Source organism: Mastigoproctus giganteus, chromosome 6, assembly GCF_048544385.1.
Source record: "Mastigoproctus giganteus isolate SK-2022 chromosome 6, ASM4854438v1, whole genome shotgun sequence".
NCBI classification, from domain to species: Eukaryota; Metazoa; Arthropoda; class Arachnida; order Uropygi; family Thelyphonidae; genus Mastigoproctus; species Mastigoproctus giganteus.
In genome coordinates, this window is record NC_143580.1 from 125,663,600 (window position 1) to 125,683,740 (window position 20,141).

Here is a 20,141-nt window from a genome sequence, read left to right on the forward strand (position 1 = left end):
TTGAGATAACAGAAGAGGAGAAAAAGCAGTATGTACTGGAACTTAAGAACAAGTTTGAGCTTCTGCAGACTGATAAGGACCAAGATATCGACGAGGAATATTACAACTTTCTAAAATTGATAAAGCCCAAGAAAGCTATAGCTAAAAAGAAATCCAAAGAAGAAAAAATTACTCAAACACTTGTCATGATGAACCAAAGACGACAAGAAAAATGCTGACAAGGAGAAAATTGAGGAAATCCGAAGCCATTAGAAAGAGACTCAGAGAGAACTCTGCCATAGAGATAAATGATTTTGTAATAACTGAGAGCAAAGAGGAGGAGGAGTTATTGAAGTTAAACATAAGAAAGGCACCTGGGGGTAGATGGGATCTATCCAGTTATATTAAAGGAGGTGGCAAAGGAAGTAAGCAAACCCTTAGCCATAAGTATGAGAGCATCCTCGGACTCTTGGGATTCCCCACAGACTGGAGATGTGCAAATGTATCTCCAATTCAGAAAGGGGATCTAAGGGTGACATGAGTAATTACTGACTAACATCTGTTCCAGGGAAAATAATGGAGTCACTAGTTAAAGAAGCATTCCAGGATCATCTAGACAAGACAGCAGTAATAATTCAGACACAGCATGGGTTTGTCAAGGGGAAGTCTTGTCTGACCAATTTGATTGGATACTATGATGTGGTCACAAAGGAACTAGATGCAAAAAATAATTTTTATATCATATACTTGGATACAGTAATGAACACTTTTTTTCAAGAAAAGGGTGAACAGAAAGTGGACATGGAAGAGCCCAAACGGATTAACAACTAATGAAATCGACTTCATTCTCGCTAACAGAAGGTATATCGTAAATGATGTTACTATCCTGAACAAGGTAAATGTTGGAAGTGATCACAGAATGGTAAGATGCACACTTGATATAGATGTAAGAAAGGAAAGAAAAAAACTGACTCGAGTAAATAATACAAAGGTCTTTGAGATAACAGAAGAGGAGAAAAAGCAGTATGTACTGGAACTTAAGAACAAGTTTGAGCTTCTGCAGACTGATAAGGACCAAGATATCGACGAGGAATATTACAACTTTCTAAAATTGATAAAGCCCAAGAAAGCTATAGCTAAAAAGAAATCCAAAGAAGAAAAAATTACTCAAACACTTGTCATGATGAACCAAAGACGACAAGAAAAATGCTGACAAGGAGAAAATTGAGTATACTGAGTTATGTAAAGCCATTAGAAAGAGACTCAGAGAGAATATAAAAAAATTTAACACAAGAAGTAGAACAAGCATTTAGGAAAAACAAAGGATTTAAATCAGCAGTAATACAGAAAGACAAATGATACTGAAACTGAAAAATAGTGATGGTGTACTTATAAATAGCAGAAGACTACTATAAAGAGTTATACAAGAAGCGAGGAAATGATGCCAGCAGTGGGGAAGATGGATTGCAAATTAGAACACATACAACATACCTGATATCCTGCCTGATGAGTTAGAACATGCATTGAAGAATCAGAAAGCCACAGGGGAAGATGAAATTACTGTAGAGTTGTTAAAATTGGGAGGAAGAGACATGACACAAAAACTGGCAAGACTCTTCACAAAATGCATTAGTGAAAAGTGAAAAGCATTAGAAAGTGGAATAATGCAATCATAGTTTTGCTGCATAAGAAAGGAGATAAATCAGAAATTGGAAATTATAGACCAATTAGCTTGTTATCCCACATCTACAAGTTGTTCACAGGGGTCATTACTAAAAGATTAGAAAGAATACTTGATGAGAATCAACCGAAAGAGCAAGCTGGCTTTAGGACAGGATTCTCAACTATGGATCACCTTCACATAATGTCACAGCTAATGGAGAAAACAAATGAATATAAAACACCATTATGCCTGGCATTTGTGGATTACGAAAAGGCATTTGACTCCATACAGCATAAGGCAATGTTTCAGGCACTGGAAAGACAAGGCATAGACACCCCATATATTATGATTTTGAAGAAAAAAATATGAGAATATTACCTCCTTTATTAGACTACAAAGTAGTAGTAGTAGTACTGGCATGTGATACAAGAAAGCAAGTGTATGAGCTTGTGCAGCATCAGCCAAAAAAAAAAAAAAAAAAAAATTACAAAACAATCCCTTCTAGTTATTTGTCCAGTTCCTCCTTAAATTTATTTAACCTATCAACTTCCGCAACGACAGATGGAAGTTTGTTCCAGCAATTAACCACCCGCTGGCTAAAGGCAAATTTCCGCACATATATTCTATATCTGTCATTCCTTAATTAAAATTTATGCCCCCTTAGGTTCGTAATCTGGACAAGTAGAAGAATCCCATAAGAATTCAGCGTGCTCAACCCATTCAAGGCCTTATACACCTCAATCAGATCACCTCACAGGTGCCTAGTCTCCAGCTGCTGCAATTTGCAGTACTTGAGCATCTTGTGGTAAGAGGGTCCCTTCATTCCCATCACCAATCTTGTTGCCCTTCTCTGTACACGTTCAAGCAAATCTACATCCTTCCTAAAATGAGGCGTCCAGACGTGCATGCAGCACTCAAGGCGTGGCCTGACGATTGCCTTATACAGTGGGAAAATTGCCTCCTTTTCCCTGCTAGCAAAATTCCTGTATATCATTGACAACACGCCATGACCTGCCCTGGCAGCCTGTCTCCATTGCTCAGAAAACTTCATATCTCACTGCACAATTACTCCCAGGTCTTTTTCATTTTCTACCACCTTAAGTGTAGTACCACACAGTTTGTACATTTCTCTGGGATTACTTCTACCCATATGCAGTACTTTGCATTTTTCAATGTTAAATATCAGTTGCCGCTTCTCAGCCCATCTGCCCAAATTTTCTAGATGCTGTTGCAGTAACATACTGCCAATACTGTCATTAACAACCCTGCCAACCTTTGTATCATCTGCAAACTTTGATACTAAGCCTGATATACCTTCATCAGTATCATTGATAAATATACCAAAGAGCAGTGGACCCAACACCGAACCCTGTGGGACTCCACTAATAACATTAGTCCACAAAGAGCAGCACCCATTGATTACCACCCTCTGTCTTCTCCCACTTAACCATCCTTTTATCCATTGTAGTAACTTTTCCCTTAATACCATTCTGCTCCAATTTGTACAGTAGTCTTCCATGCGCAACAATGTCAAAAGCTTTCCTGAAATCCAAGTATATGATATCAATATTATTTTTTGCATCCAGTTCCTTTGTAACCACATCATAATAACCAATGAAATTTGTCAGACAAGACTTTCCTTTAACAAACCCATGCTGTGTCTGAATTATTGCTGCAGTCTTGTCTAGATGATCCTGCAATGCATCTTTAATCGCTGACTCCATTATTTTACCCGGAACAGAAGTTAAACTAACTGGTCTGTAATTATTTGTGTCACCTTTCGATCCCAATTTGTGAATTGGGGACACATTTGCACATCTCCAGTCTGTGGGGACCTCCCCTGATTCCAAGGATGCTCTCATAATTATGGCTAAGGGTTTGCTTACTTCCTTTGCCGCCTCCTTTAATATAACTGGATAGATCCCATCCACCCCAGGTGCCTTTCTTATGTTTAACTTCAACAATTTCTCCTCCACTTTGTTCTCAGTTATTACAAAATCATTACGCACCCTGTTACAATTTGATAACCTTGTGGCATTTTCAAACCTTAACTCCTCACGTGTGAATGTAGATGCAAAATATTCATTCAGTTTGTTTGCTATCTCAGCAGGATCATCAATAGTCGAATCATCGATATCAAATGAACCAATCAGATTTATCCCCTTCCTTTTAGAGTTTATATAAGTAAAGAAATTCTTGCTGTTTTTCTTAGCATCCTTTGCCAAAGATTTCTCGTAATCTGCCTTCGCCTGCCTAACCTCCTTTTGTGAATCAATTACTGACTACCTTATATATATCGTAGGCTTTGTGTCGCCTGATAATTTATATGCATCCCAATTAGAATTCCTTGAATGCTTCCCAATTAGAATTTGCTGCTGGTAACATCATCAGTTGGTCCCACTGTACAGAATTTAAAAACTGTCTGAGACCACTGTAGTCACTTTTACTGAAGCAAAAACCCCTTCCTTTACCCCTGATGGTAATTATATCTTTAAGTACTTTATCTGCAAATTCTTAATACAAGAATGATCACTGCTGATGACCAGATCAAGAGTATTACCCTTTCTGGTTGCCTCTCGAACATGCTGCTGCAGAAAACAATCATCCAATAAATCCAAAAAGTCTTAGTAGTTTGAGAGTGACCAACCCATAAGTTCCAGTCTGGGAAGTTAAAATCCCCCATTATAAGACATTGTGATTTACTAGCCCACTATTTCTCTATTTCTAAAGACAGTAGTAAATTTAAAATTGAGAAAGAAGTTCGACAAGGAGACACAGTATCTCCTGAGTTGTTTACTGCTGCCCTTGAGGAAGCTTTCAGAAGATTAGAAAGGGTCTGCCAAACTTTTCAGAAAAGTTTGGCAGAAAGGGTCAATGTGAATGGAGAGTAACTAAACCATTTACGATTTGCAGATGACATTGTGGTCATAAGCGACGATCCTAAAGAATTAGAGGAAAATCTTAATCAGTTAGTTAGTAAGGATTTTGGACTAAAGATGAATATGGCTAAAACAAAAGTAATGATGAACAAGTTATGCCACAGAAAGGAACATAATGATTGAAGGAGCAGTAATTGAAAAGGTGGAGTCATATACTTATCTGAGACAAGTTATTAGCTGTAATAATGAAAAATGACTGGAAGTCAAGAGAAGAATAAATTTTAGATGGATGGCATTCAGGAAATATAGTCACATACTGAGGAGCAATATCCCAATTTGTCTGAAACATAAAATAATGAGCCAATGTATACTCCCTACCATGACTTATGGAAGTGAAACTTGGACACTCACCAAAAGAATGGAAGAGAAGCTAAGAACTACACAGTGAAGAATGGAAAGAATTATACTGGGAATCAGACTGTTAGATAAGAAGAGAAACACATGGATTAGGCAGCAAACTCAGGTAAAAGACATTGTTATCAAAACTAAAGAACTAAAATGGTCTTGCGCAGGACACACAGCTCGAAGACATGATGACAGATGGACTAAGAAAATAACGGAATGGTACCCAAGAGGAGCTAGATGAAAACCTGGAAGACTACAACTGAGATGGACAGATGAAATTCATGAGTTTGTGGGTAGTAAATGGAGGCATTGCACAAAACAGATGGAACTGGAAAGTTGCTGGAGAAGCCTTCATCCTGCAGTGATTGAAAATGGTGATGATGACTTGGATTTCAGGAAAGCTTTTAATACTGTTGCACATGGAAGACTAAAGCACAAATTGTAGCGTGTGGCATTAAGGGCAAGTTGCTGCAATGGATAAAAGGATGGTTCAGTGGGAGAAGACAGAGCGGTAATCAATGGGTACTGCTCTGCATGGACTAATGTTATTAGTGGTGTCCCTCAGGGTTCGGTGTTGGACCCATTGTTGTTTTGTATATTTATCAATGATATTGATGAAGGTATATCAAGCTTAATGTCAAAGTTATCAGATGATACAAAAGTGGCAGGGTTGTTAATGACAGTATGCTCTTGCAACAGGAACTGGAAAAGTTTGATAGATGGGCTGAGACGTGGCAACTGCAGTTTTTTTCACATTGACAAATGCAAAGTACTGCGTATGGGTAGCAGTAACCCCCAGAGAAATGTACTAGCTATGTGGTGTTACACTCAGGGTAGTGGAGAATGAAAGAGACCTGAGGGTAATTGTGCTGTCGGATATGAAGTTTTCTCAGCAGTGCAGATAGGCTGCCAGAGTTGGTCATGGGGTTTTGTCAATGATATACAGGAATTTTGTGGGCAGAGATAAGGAGGTGATTATCCCCTTGTATAAGGCAATGGTCAGGTCACACTTTGAGTACTGCATACAGGTCTGGAAGCTTCATTTTAAGAAAGATGTAGCGTTGCTAGAACAAGTACGGAGAAGGGCAACAAGGCTGGTGAAGAGAACAAAGGGTGCCCTTTTGAAGAAAGGCTTAAGTTCTGCAAATTGCAGCTTCTGGAGACTAGACACTTGTGAGGTGATCTGATTGAGATGTATAAGGCCTTGAATGGATTGAGCAGGCTCAGTGCTGATGGGATTCTTTCTCTTGTAAGATAGATATGTGGAGGTTTGCCTTTAGCCAGCGAGTAGTTGATTGCTGGAACAAACTTCCATCTGTTGTTGTTGTGGAAGTTGATAGCTTAAATAAATTCAAAGCAGAACTAGACAAACATTTGGAAAGAATGGATCAGTGAAATGGGAAGGGTTTTTTTTTATTATTATTTTTTTTTTTTTTGGTTGCTGCTATATAAGCTTGCTTTCTTGCAGCCTCTGTTCTACTAATGCTAATGTTCAATTTACATGTTCCACAATCATATGTTAGGGCAAGGTCAAGATGTATTTGTCTAATTGCGGTATCCAGGGTTTCCTCTACATACTGCTGTAGCATCTGAAAAAGGCAAAAGGCCAAGGCTGGCAAGTGTGTGTGTGTAGGTGTGAAAGTATGTCTGTTGCTATGTTGAGTGCCGGCACCTGGTGACTTCGCAGCCAGGGGACACCAGGTCCCCTGCTCACTGACTCCCAACCTTGGCCATGAGGAGGTATGCCAGGGTCCACTTTCTATCTGAGACACTTAATGGGGCTATCAGGCCAGCCTGGCATCCCCGAATTTTTAACTGAAAGAAGATAGGAAATAGAAAGTTTAGTAGGGCTATCAGGCAAGCCTGGGATCCTCGAATTTTGAACTGAAAAAAGATACGAAATAGAAGGTTTTAGTTAGGGAGATGGGAGGGAAGGGAATGCAGATAGAAGAGGAAGAAGAAGACATCACCGAAAATGAAGAAGTTAGACAAGAAAGTTTAAAGTACAAGACAGAAAACTATCAAAATAATTATTTACATAGGCATTATTGCACACTTAAGTTTTTGTAAAAACAAAATGATACCACTAATCCATCAGGGCCCAACCAAATTACCAATACACAGCAATTTAGTCCTAATAATTAAAATAAAAACAGTACATACCAAATACATAACACAATTTACATTTATACAAGCATGATTAATACTCAGCGGAATGAAAATCACAAACCTGCAGAACAGAAAGTTATACACCAAAACAGTACACAAAGCTGCAATAGGCACAGAGTGAAAAACAAAATGTAAAAAAAACAAAAAAAACTGTACATATCAAATACATAAAACTATTTACATTTATACAAGCATAATTAACACTCAGTGGAGTGAAAATCACTCCACTGAGTGTTAATCATGCAGGGTATTTGATCCACTGGTGATATTCTGGCTTATGTTACCCATTTATGGACTAATTCAATGGAAAGGTTCGGTGAAACACAAGTAGTTGCTCTTGACACCTCAAAGGCTTTCGATCGTGTTTGGCATAAAGGTCTTCTAAACAAACTTCCATCTTATGGTTTGCCATATCTGCAATAAGGCCTCTAAGGTTGGGATTATTCATACCACAAATTTAAACAGATACACCAACCGTTTAGAACTGATTTAATAGTAAAATAAAATAAAATGAACCTGGTATTTAAGGATGTGTTGCTTAAGTTTCATTATTGCTGAGGAAGGAGGCAGACACCTCCGAAAGCTTCAATAGTGTTTTTATCGATTTTAAATTTATATTTTAATGCATTTTAACTTATTTATTTATTTTATTTTTGTTGTAAACTAGTTTTTTGTAAATAATCAAATTTTTGTAAATATTATTTTACAGTCTTTTGTTTTATTTTATTTTACTATTAAATCAGTTCTAAACGGTTGGTGTATCTGTTTAAATTTGTGTTATGGTTTGCAACGGTTTTTTGTAATTGGTTATCCAGTTTTCTCTCTGATCTCTCACTGAGGGCGATGGTAGATGGCTCCGTCTTCTAACTTCTCCACTAATGCACCAAGGGTGTCCCACAAGGTTCAGCTCTTTCCCCCACTCTTTTCCTCTTGTATATTAATGACCTTCTTCCATTGACTGGAAATCCTACCATAGTTTTGCCGATGATAGCACATTGCATTTCACTTTCCATTTTGAGAAACCTTGCCCTGCTCAATCAGCTTCAACTTCTCGAAAATCTACTACCAATTCCTTAAATGCTGATCTTCAGGTAATTCTCCAGTGGATTGTATTACCCTTTTTCGTCTTTACTGAGCACTGTCCGTTCCAAACTCGATTATGGGTCTCAGGTTTATGGTCCTGCTAGAGATAGTGTACTTCGGTGGTTAGATCCAATCCACCATCAGGCCTTCCAGACAGCCACTGGAGCATTTCGCACATCTCCTGTCCAAAGCCTTTACGTTGAAGCAAATGAACCATCTCTAGCTCATCGACATAAGCAGTTGTCCTTACAGTATGCCTTCAAATGGAAATCCCTGCCCAATCATCCCACGTGGGCATCCTTTTTTGAGCCATGCTGGGAAAATCTCTGCAACACCCATGGGACTGCCAACAAACCTTTTGGTATTCGAATTCAAGGGCTGTTTAATGAACTAGACATGAGGGTAGACAATGTTGCCCAGTCACCAAGGCAATTCCTTCCACCCTGGCATGACTATTTTCCAACTCGTGACTTCTCTCTTAAGATCTGGGAGACGGCTACTACACTGCCATCTGTCTGCCAGCAACTCTTTGCATCACATGGAGAGCAGTATTCTGACTTTCTGCCAGTCTATACAGATGGCTCAAAGTTAAAATGTTATGTGAGATCTGCTGTTCTGTTTCCTTACAAAATGTTATCCAATAAGATCCCACAAGAAACTAGCATTTATACCGCAGAGTTGCGTGCAATAGAAACAGCCCTATGTCAAATTAAAAATAGCGACTACCAAAGGTATATGATTTATTGTGATTCATTGCGCAGGTTGCAGGCTATAATATCGGTGAGGTATAACCGTTGTCCGATCCTGTCCCAGATCTGGCAGATCCGGGACAGGACATCTTTTTATAGAAGCACGACTTGTGTTTTACTGCTTTTTATAATCTGACTAAACCATTTACACTCAGTCAGATTATAGGTGACAGAGACAACATGTCTGACATTTTTAACTTTTTGCAGTCTATTAATTTATATATGAAGATCTAAGTTTTACACTTTATATGTTTTTACTTTACTTTATACTTTTTTTTTTTACATAATGGTTAATTTCTTGATGTAGTAGCGTACTACCAAAATGTTTAATATCCTGTTAAATTTGACTTGGTGCATTATGGCCTTAGCTGCCAATGCGCCATCAAAAACCAAATCAACCAACGAAACCTAGTCTCCAGATGTTGCAGTTTGCAGAACTGAAGCCTTTCTTAATAAGAGCACTGCTTTGTTCCCCTCACCAATCTCATTGCCCTTCTCTGTACTCTTTCCAACAGCCATATCTGATCGGGGGTAATTAATGAATTGGAAGCCTGATTTTCTGCTCAAAGTGAGTTCTGTTCAAGATTACTAAAAGAGCTTATCCACAGATAGAAAAAATGTGTCACTTTAGAATGTAGCTGCATAGAAAAAGATGAAATTGAATTGTTTCAAATCACTAACTCAAATATTTCAAGGTGAGGGTAAATACTTATTGTTTGCCCCTGATATAACAAAAGATTTACCTTGCATTTGTTAGAATATGAAGTTATGAATGATGCAGAAACAGATGGATCTAAATAAGAAGAAATTGGATAAAAAAAAAAATTTTCTTCTTTTTTCATGCAACAGCCAAAAAACTGGAAGAAGTGTGCTGTTCAAACATTGTATTTCATAATTTAAACAGTTGAAAATTACTGATTATGTATATGAAGGTTTTAATGAAAATATATAAATTTGATGAATTTGAAGTACTCATCAAGACATCAAAAGCAGATATTGTTGGGATATCAGAGACGTGCCACATGGATATAACCAGTGCAGAATTGGAATTTGGGGAGAACAATGTGTACAGGAAGGGGAGGAGAGGTGAATGCTGTTAGTTAAGAAACACACAAAATCTAAGGAAGTGCATCCAGTTGACATAGATAGTCAGTGCAATGTTGAGTCAGTTTGGTGTTGGTATAAGCACTGGGAAAACCAAGTTGAGAGTAGGTGTTATAGGCCTAATGACTCTGATGAGTACAATGAACACTGTACAGAGAAGTACTGTGCCAGTAAATCAGATTGTCTTATAATTGTGGATTTTAACTGTCCAGATATAGACTGGAACTTGTGGGTTTGTCACTCACACACCAACAAGACTTTTGTGAATTTATTGGATGATTGTTTTCTACAGCAGCATGTTCAAGAGAACCAGAGGGAGTAATACTCTTGAACTGATTATTGGTAGTGATTCTTCATGCATTAAGAATCTGCAGAAAAAGGAACCACTGGGTGGCAGTGATCACAGTGTACTGATGTGGGATTTACTTTAGCATTAGCATTAGTAGAGGCATTTAATGCCTCTACTAATGCTAATGAATTCAAGCTTGCAAGAAAGCAAGCTTATGCAGCATCAGCCAAAAAAATTAAAGTAAAATAAATAAATAAAAAATAACCACTTCCACTTCACCCCTCTGTTTGTTCGAAATACCTGTCCAGCCGAGCCTTAAACTTATTTAGGCTATCAACTTCCACGACAAGGGATGGAAGTCTGTTCCACCTACCAACCACCCGCTGGCTAAAGGCAAATTTCCGCACATCTATCCTACATCTGTCTTTCCTCAATTTGAATTTATGCCCTCTCAGGTGATTATTCTGAGCAAGAGGAAGAATCCCATCAGCATTGAGCATGCTCAAACCATTCAAGGCTTTGTACACCTCTGTCAGATCACCTCGCTGCTGCCTAGTCTCCAGACACTGTAATTCGCAAAACTTGAGCCTTTCTTCGTAAGAGCACCCCTTTGTTCTATTCACTAATCTTGTTGCCCTTCTCTGTACTCGTTCCAGCAGCTCTACATCCTTCTTGAAATGAGGTCTCCAGGCCTGTATACAGTACTCTAGGTGTGGCCTGACCATTGCCTTATACAAGGGAATAATCACCTCCTTATCCCTGCTAGAAAAATTCCTATATATCATTGACAATACACCATGAGCTACTCTTGCAGCCCGTCTGCACTGCTCAGAGAACTTCATATCTGCCTGCACAACCACCCCCAGGTCCCTTTCATTCTCTACCACTGTCAGTGTAGTACCACAGAGTTGATAAGTTGCTCTGGGGTTGCTGTTTCCCATATGTAGTACTTTACATTTGTCAATGTTAAACTTCATTTGCCACCTCTCAGCCCATCTGCTCAACCTTTCCAGATCCTGTTGCAGCAGCATAGTGTCAGTAGTGTCCTTGACAACCCTGCCAACCTTCGTATTGTCTGCAAACTTGGTCTGCAGACATTAAGCTTGATATACCATCATCAATATCATTTATAAATACAGAAAACAATAAAGGACCCAATACTGAACCCTGAGGAACTCCACTAATAACATTAGTCCACGATGAGCAGTGTCTATTGATTACCACTCTCTGTCTTCTCCCCCTCAACCACCCCTTTATCCATAGCAGCAATTTGCCTCCAATGCCACACTGCTCCAATTTGTGCAGCAGTCTTCCATGTGCAACAGTATCAAAAGCCTTTCTAAGATCCAAGTATATAATATCAAAGTTATTCCCTGCATCCAGTTCTTTTGTGACTGCATCATAGTATCCAATCAAATTGGTCAGGCAAGACTTCCCCTTAACAAAACCATGCTGTGTCTGAGCTATAACTGAAGTCTTGTCTAGATGATCCTGCAGTGCTTCTTTAACCAGTGCCTCCATTAATTTTCCAGGAACAGAAGTTAAACTCACAGGTCTATAATTATTTGTGTCAACCTTTGTGAATTGGGGTCACATTTGCACATCTCCAGTCCATGGGTATCTCCCCTGAGTCCAAGGAAGCTCTCATAATTATGGCTAAGGGTTTGCTTACTTCCATTGCTGCCTCCTTTAATATAACTGGATAGATTCCATCCACCCCAGGTGCCTTTCTTGTGTTTATCTTCAACAATTTCTCCTCCACTTTACTTCCAGTTATTTCAAGATTCTGTAGCTTACTGCTAGAGTTGAATACACCTCTGGCATTCCCCTCGCTGAATAACTCCTCATGTGTGAATGTCGATGCAAAATATTCATTTAGTTTGTTAGCTACCTGAGCAGGATCATCAACAGTTGACCCATCGATATCAAGTGGACCAATCTGATTCATCTCCTTCCTTCTAGGGTTTACATAAGTAAAGAACTCTTTGCTGTTTTTCTTCGCATCCTTTGCCAAGAATTTCTCGTAATCTGCATTCGCCTGCCTAACCTCCTTTGTAACTTGGTTACAGATCAACTTGTATCTATCATAGGCTTCTGTGTCACGTGTTAATTTGTATGTATCCCATGCATTTTTCTTCTCTACCATATGCCTCATTAGTTCATCTGACATCCATTTAGGCCTAAACCTTGAACAATATTTCTTAGTTGGTATGTAAAGCCTAGTAGCTTCCAAGATAAGTTCCTTGAATGCTTCCCATTTTGAATTTGCTGTTGGTAGCATCATCAGTTGGTCCCACTGTATAGAATTTAAATACTGTCTCAGTCCATTGTAGTCGCCTTTACGAAAGCAATACCCCTTCCCTTTACCCCTAATGGTAGTTACCTCTGAGTAAATCCCACTTCAGAACACTGTGATCACTGCCACCTAGTGGTTCATTTATCTGCAGATTCTTAATGCATGAAGAATCACTACTGATAATCAAATCAAGAGTATTGATTTGAACATGCTGATGTTGAAAACAATCATCCAATAAATCCACAAAAGCCTTGCTAGTGTGTGAGTGACCAGCCCCCAAATTCCAGTCAATATCTGGGAAATTAAAATCTCCCATAATAAGACTCTCTGATTTACTGGCCCACTCTATTTCTCTGTACAGTTTCTTATTATACTCATCAGAGTCATTAGGCCTATAGCACACTCCTACTCTCAATTTTGATCTCCCAATGCTTATGTCACACCAAACTGACTCGACACTGCACTGTCGAGTCCAGCGATGTCGACCGGCTTCACTTCCTTGGATTTCATGTGTTTCTTAACTAATAGCATAACCCCTCCTCCCTTCCTATCCTGTCTATCCTTTCTGTAGACATTGTACTCCCCAAATTGCAGTTCTGCATTCCTTATATCTGTGTGACACCATGTCTCTGAAATCCCAACAATATCTGCCTTTGGTGTTTTGAGCAATACCTCAAATTCATCAAATTTATTTACTAGACTCCTAGCATTGGTGTACACGCAAGTATACATGCACCTGCTTTCCTCTTAGCCACCCTAACACAACCCATGTGTTTACTTGTACCCCAATGATTCCCAGCAGTCTCTGAAATATCCTGCATCTTATTTTCCAGGCTGCTGCTCATTCCAATAGAAGCAGTGCAAGAATCAATTTCTCCTCTGCCAGTGGCTACTGTTAATCTATTAGTCCTTGTATCCCCCCAGTTTAGCAGTTTTCCGACCCACCTAACACTGCCTCGATAGCATCAGCAAACATTCTTGCATCCTTTCTATTTAAGTGCATCCCATCCCTGTAGAAGCAGTCTCTCCTGTTAACAAGTACAGACCAGGCTGAAAAAAATTCTACCCCTTGAGCCCTGCACAATCTTTCCAGGGCCAAATTGATCGACAGGGCTCTCATCATATACTCCCTCCTTTCGTGTCTGGGCAGATATAACTACCACCAAGAGCAAGCGGAAGGGTTTTTGCTTTCGTAAATGTGACTGCAGTGGTCTCAGGCAGTTTTAAATTTTATACAGTGGGAATCATTCAAGGAGTTATAAATTACTGGAATAAGTTGCCTTCATGGGTGGTAGAGGCCGACAGTTTGGGGAAATTCAAAGGTCATCTGGATAGTACTTTTGGGTAAGGGAAGCGTATAGGATGATAGGTTTAATTTTTTTTTTATTAATTATTATTATTTAGTTATTTATTTAGTTTTTTTTATTTTTTTTTTGTTTTTATCATTGTTTTGTTCGGATTTTTTTTTTTTTTTTGGCTGGTGCAGCATAAGCCATAGGCTTTCTTGCGCCATGTGGCCGTTACTAATACTAATTAATCTTGGATGCTAATAGGCTTTTCATACCAACTAAGAAATACTGTTCAAGGTTTAGGCCTAAATGCATGTCACATGACCTAATGAGACTCCTGGAAGGGAAGAAAATGCATGGGACGCATATAAATTATCACGAGACACAGATGCCTATGTTAGATATAAGATAGTATGTAAGAAAAACAGTAAAGACTGCTTTACTTATGTAAACTCTAGAAGGAAGGAGACGAATCAGATTGGCCTACTTGACTGCTGAGGTAGCTGACAAACTGAATGAGTATTTTGAACCTACATTCAAACATGAGGAGGTCTGTAGGAAAGTGGAGGCCAGAAGCTGATCAAACTCTGGCAGGGAGTTAAATGATTTTGTTACAATTAAAAGCAAAGTGGAGGAGAAATTTTTGAAATTGAACATAAGAAAGGCACCTGGGGTGGATGGGATCTATCCAGTTATGTTAAAGGAAAGCAGCAAACGAAGTAAGCAAACCCTTAACCATGTATAATTATTAAAGCTTCCTTGGACTCAGGGGAGGTCCTCATAGACTGGAGTTGTGCGAATGTGTGCCCAATTCACAAAGGGGATCAAAGAGTGACGTGGGTAATTACAGACCTGTTAGTCTAACTTCTGTTCCAGTGAAAATAATGGAGTCACTGGTTAAGGAAGCAATGCAGGATCATCTAGACAAGACTGCAGTTATAGGTCAGACACAGCATGGGTTTGTTAAGAGGAAGTCTTGACTGACAGTTTTGATTGGATACTATGATGTGGTCACAAAGGAACTGGATGCAAAGAATAATTTTGATATCATATACTTGGATTTTAGGAAAGCTTTTGATACTCTCGTATATGGATGACCGCTGCACAAATTGGAGCAGTATGTCATTAAGAGCAAGTTACTACAATGGGTAACAGGATGGTTGATAGAAGACAGAGTGGTTATCAATGGACACTGCTCTTCATGGGCTAATGTTATTAGTGAGGTCCCTCGTGGTTCGTCGTTGAGCCTATTGTTGTTTTCTGTATTTATCAATGATATTGATGAAAGTATATCTGGGTTAATATCTAAGTATATCTAAGTTTTCAGAAGATACAAAGGTTGGCAGGGTTTGTTAATGACTGTAATGATAGTATGCTACTGCATCAGGATCTGAAAAACTTTTAGCAGATGGGCTGAGAGGCAGCAAATGAAGTTTAACATTGACAAAGTAAAGTACTGCATATGGGTAGCAGTAACCCCGGACTAACGTATCAACTGTTTGGTAACACACAAGCAGCAAGACCTAATTCCATGCATAGATGTCAAACTTTGTCCTGCTTCATACTTCATCTTCATTTCTAAATCAATTTTGTTTTGTTTCCTAGCACTTGCACTTTCCGTTGGTCCCTTTCCCTTCACCATTGTAATAAGTAAATAGGAATGAAAAGAAGATTCTAAAATTTTATTTGTGTTTTTTATATGATTGAAGATTTCAGTAAAGAGGAACTCATTTAACAATAATACCATAACCTAAAAACTCACAGAATTCCAGTTATCAGTATTATCGCAAATGCAATAAGATTGAGTTTACTACCCATTTTTAATAGATTGTGCTAAGAGAAAAGTCCAATAAAACGGAAATTGCAAATTCTTTTTATTGTTTTATGGTAGTGACCTCCAGAAATATGTTTTAGAAAAGTATCACAAAGGCGTTCAAAATTGAAATTATAATGAAACATGTGATAACGATGGTGCAATTTCTATTATAAAAATGACCTTTTAGAGAGATAAATAGCTTAGTTATATAGTGAAAATGTCAACTTCCAAGGCCTTGGAATGAATTACCAAAAAAAGCAATGTGTTATTGGGTTCACATTACAATATTTTCACGATACCTCCATTTATTCCTACGGGATGCAAAATACGTTTCCACGATTTTTTTAAGTATGCACTAACCGGCACAAAGTTACATAAAGTCGAATATTACATAAGCCGGGGAGTTGCTGTACTTAGTATCATGTGTGGGTTAGATGTTGACAAGATGAAAGAAGATATTAGTTTACATTAGACTTGAACTTCTGTAGACTATAATTTTCAGCAAATACGTATGAAGGAAGGTTGTTTCAGAAAACGGCAGGTGAATGAATAAACTAGGAAGATGAAAAGTTGGTTCTGTGAGTTTGAAGTTGGACAGTAAATGGATGTTGGCTGATGGCAGCACATGGTCGGACTGTTTTGAAAGAGAGAGCAGGAATTATACAAGCCGATTCAGAAGAACAGTGCCCATTGAAGTATCTGTAGAAAAGGCATGCAGCAGAAACAGTCTCTCCACTCACTGTCTGTGAGACAGTGAGTGGAGAGACTCTGTTAGAGATGAATCATTAATTAGCCTAATTGCCCTCTTCTGAATGGAATCAAGAAGCCTGAGAGCGGTTTTGGGGGCACCACCCCAGATGTGGGAACAATATTCCATGGCAGGGCGGATTTGCGATTTATACAAAGTGAACAGCTGTTTGGAAGAAAAGTAACGGTGAGAGTGAAAGAGAAAATCAAGTTTTTTAGATGCAGAGGAAGAAATATTTGTAATGTTCTTGTGCCAAGTGAGATTAAAAGTCAGGGTAATCCCCAAAAGAGATATATCATCTTGCCTAGGAATCGGAGTGTCACTAAAGATAAGCATAGGAGCTGTTGTTGTTGTTGTTATTTGGTTTTTAGGAGCATTAGCAACTAAGGCCATATTGCTCCGGGATATGCGGTGGTCATTCCCTGACCTTTCCGCATCCTCCGTATTTGGTGGTGAAGGGCTCGAACCCCGGTCTAATCAAGAAGCGTGTGCTACGCACTGCTGCTCCTTCCCACCTGGCTACGGAGGCGCCAAGCATAGGAGCAGAAGAATACTTTTTGCAAGATGTAAGACAGGACTGAGTTTTAGAAGGATTGAAATCAACTAAGTTGTCTTTGCCCCACTGGAGAATTACCTGGACATCGGCATTTAAGGATTTGATAGCAGATATTCGAGAAGTTGAAGATGATTAAGCAGGGCAAAGTTTCTGAAACTGGAAAGTGGAATGCAATGTGCTATCATCGGCAAAACTATGGATAGGATTTCCAGTCAATGTAAAAAAAGGTCATTAATATACAAGAGGAAAAGAGTGGGGGAAAGAACTGAACCTTGGGGGACACCAGCATTACTGGAAAAGTTAGAAGACAGAGAGCTGTCTATCATTATCATCAGTGAGCGGTCAGAAAGAAAACTGTATAACCAATTACAAAAAACAGTTGGCAAACCATAAGATGGAAGCTTGTTTAGAAGGCCTTTATGCCAAACACGATCGAAAGCCTTTGAGATTTCAAGAGCAACTCCTTGTGTTTCACCGAACTCTTCCATTGAATTTGTCCATAAATTGGTAACATAAGCCAGGATATCACTAGTGGATCGACACTGATGGAATCCATACTGGTGATCGTTGATCACACGGAAGGTTTCTAGGTAGTTTGAGTTGGTGGTTAATTGATTTCTCCATTTTATTTTATTTTGATTTCTCCATTACATTTGAAAGAGTAGAAGTAATTGGATGGGAGTTATTTCTCATAATTTTTAGGAACTGGCTGGATGTGTGCAAATTTCAAAGCAGAAGGAAAAACACCTTTCGAATAAGAAAGTGAAAAAAGACAGCAAAGAACAGGAGTAACTTCAGGAGCACAGGTTTTGAGAACAATTCAAGAAATATTATCAGCACCTGGAGCTTTTTTAGCATCACGATTCGTCAAAATCCTTCTGACATCCTTTTATTATTATTATTATTATTATTATTATTATTATTAGCCATAGAGTGCAAGGAAGCCTGAGGCTTATGCTGCACCAGCCAAAAAAAAAAAAAAAAAATTTGAATTACCCAGAGAGAGAGAGAGAGAAGGGAATCACCAAGAAAAAGAAGAATGATGATATCCAGCTCAGGACCCTGGGTGTGCCAAGCCCATACTCAGGGTCCTGAGCTGGATATTTTTGACGGAAGATCACAGGAGGCATTGAATGGAGAGTATTCGGAATGGTGGGAGGTGTTTTACCAAGATCATTAATACATGAGTTGGAAGAAAAATAGGATGCTAGCAGGTTAGCTTTATCCATGGCTCAAGTGACAACAGAACCATCTGGTTTTGACAGAGGTAGTAACAGAGATGGGCAAAAGATGCGGCCAATAGATTTGGGAAGAGACCAGAATGCTCTGCTACCATTAGGGCAAGAAGCAAGTTTTCTACTCTTAGCCTGTTCAAAATCTAGTTTGGGCTGATTAATAACTGCTTTCCAATTGTTGCCAAGCTTTGGTGTAGGCAGAAAATGAAACTGAAGAGTTGGAAACAAGCAAATTATGATATGCAACATTCTTCTGTTGAGTAGCCTTACCACATTTGTTAGAAAACCAAGGTTTAGATAAAGGATGAGATTTTAAAGTGGAGTGTTGAATAAACAATTCCATTCCTACAAGAATAATTTTGCTGATACGATCTGAGCAAACTTTGATATCAGGAGTTTTGAAACAGTAATCCAACCAAGGAAAAGAAGAAATCTTGCCGATCTCCCCATTTTGCATTCTTATAATGCCAAACAACACAAGGTTGGGAATAGCCATGAGATAAAGCCTCCATTAAAAAAGAGACAGTCATCAAGTTGTGATCTGAGGTACACTCACTTCGACTGTGTACTTAGAAGGGTTGTTTGTGAGAAAAATATCAAGCATGTTGGCTGTATGGTCAGGATTCTCCATTATTCTGGTAGATAAATGAACAATCTGTTCAAGGTTATTAGTAATTCCAAAGCCTCAGCATCTCAACTATCTGGGTCGGTGTGACTAGAAAGGATGAGATTTTAAAGTGGAGTGTTGAATAAACAATTCCATTCCTACAAGAATAATTTTGCTGATACGATCTGAGCAAACTTTGATATCAGGAGTTTTGAAACAGTAATTAATACAGAAACCAGCTGGAGTTGTGAACATTAAAATCACCAAGGAAAATTACCTCACTGTTAGGAAAATTGGACTGGTGAAAGTCAAGTTGCAAAGAGAGGAAGTCAAAGAGTTCTGGGTTGATTAGTAGAGTTGGGAGAACGGCAGAGACAACAAATGAATCTGACTGAATGAGGCAGAGAGATTTTAAACCAGAGAAGATTGAAAAGAACAGGAGATTCCAAATTACCAAGTCTCTGACAGGGAATATTGGAACAGACATATGCATAAGTATCACCTTTGAGGTGAAAGGAATCATACAGCAAATTATTTGGGCAACTGAGATGAGCAGTGGTTAGATCAACCGATAACTGAGATTCTCTCAGAAAAAGTACATGGGGTTTGGCAGAATGTAAGTGTAAATGGTCATCATTCAGATTAGAGCTGAGACCATTTATATTTGTTTGAGAGGCTTAGATCTTTTCGTAGATATGTTTGCTCTATTAGTTTGACAATTAATGGTGTATTCAATAGTAATAAAAAGTGGGAGGGGAGACTTCATACAGCATGAAGTCTCATGCTGTATGAAATTTCATTACATCATACAGCATGTATGAAGTAATGAAATTTTTGGTTATGGTGTACGCGTGGTAAGAATAACCCAGATCCGTGACATAACATGGCCTTGACAATGCCCCCTGCATACACACTACTTGAACTCCTTCCATTTGCTATCTGGCAGATTAGAGGTAACAAGATTATATACTAGCCGATACACAGAGAACCCTCCTAGAGAGTTACCAATAGGTTCAGTCCAGTGTAGTAACTAGGGGGCCAGCCTGCGAACACCATTTTAGAGATGTACCCTCGAAATGTAACAAAGTTTGGATCTTCCTGTGGTGATCATCATAACCTCAAAAGACATTAATCATACTGCATGTTGGAAGAGATGGGGAAGGGTTGACTAGACCTTAGCTCTGGAGACTAAACATGGGTTCCACCACTTCAAGCCTTCATTAAGCAATATTTGTAGCAGAGTAAGCTGGAAGATCAGCAAAACGTATAAAATT

The 20,141-nt window shown here is 38.8% G+C and overlaps 1 protein-coding gene across 7 annotated transcripts in view; it reads left to right on the plus strand.

Annotated features, from left to right (window-relative positions):
* Positions 1-20,141, plus strand: part of Vps16B (Vacuolar protein sorting 16B) — a 456,530-nt gene that overhangs the window by 384,926 nt on the left and 51,463 nt on the right. The window lies entirely within an intron of this gene.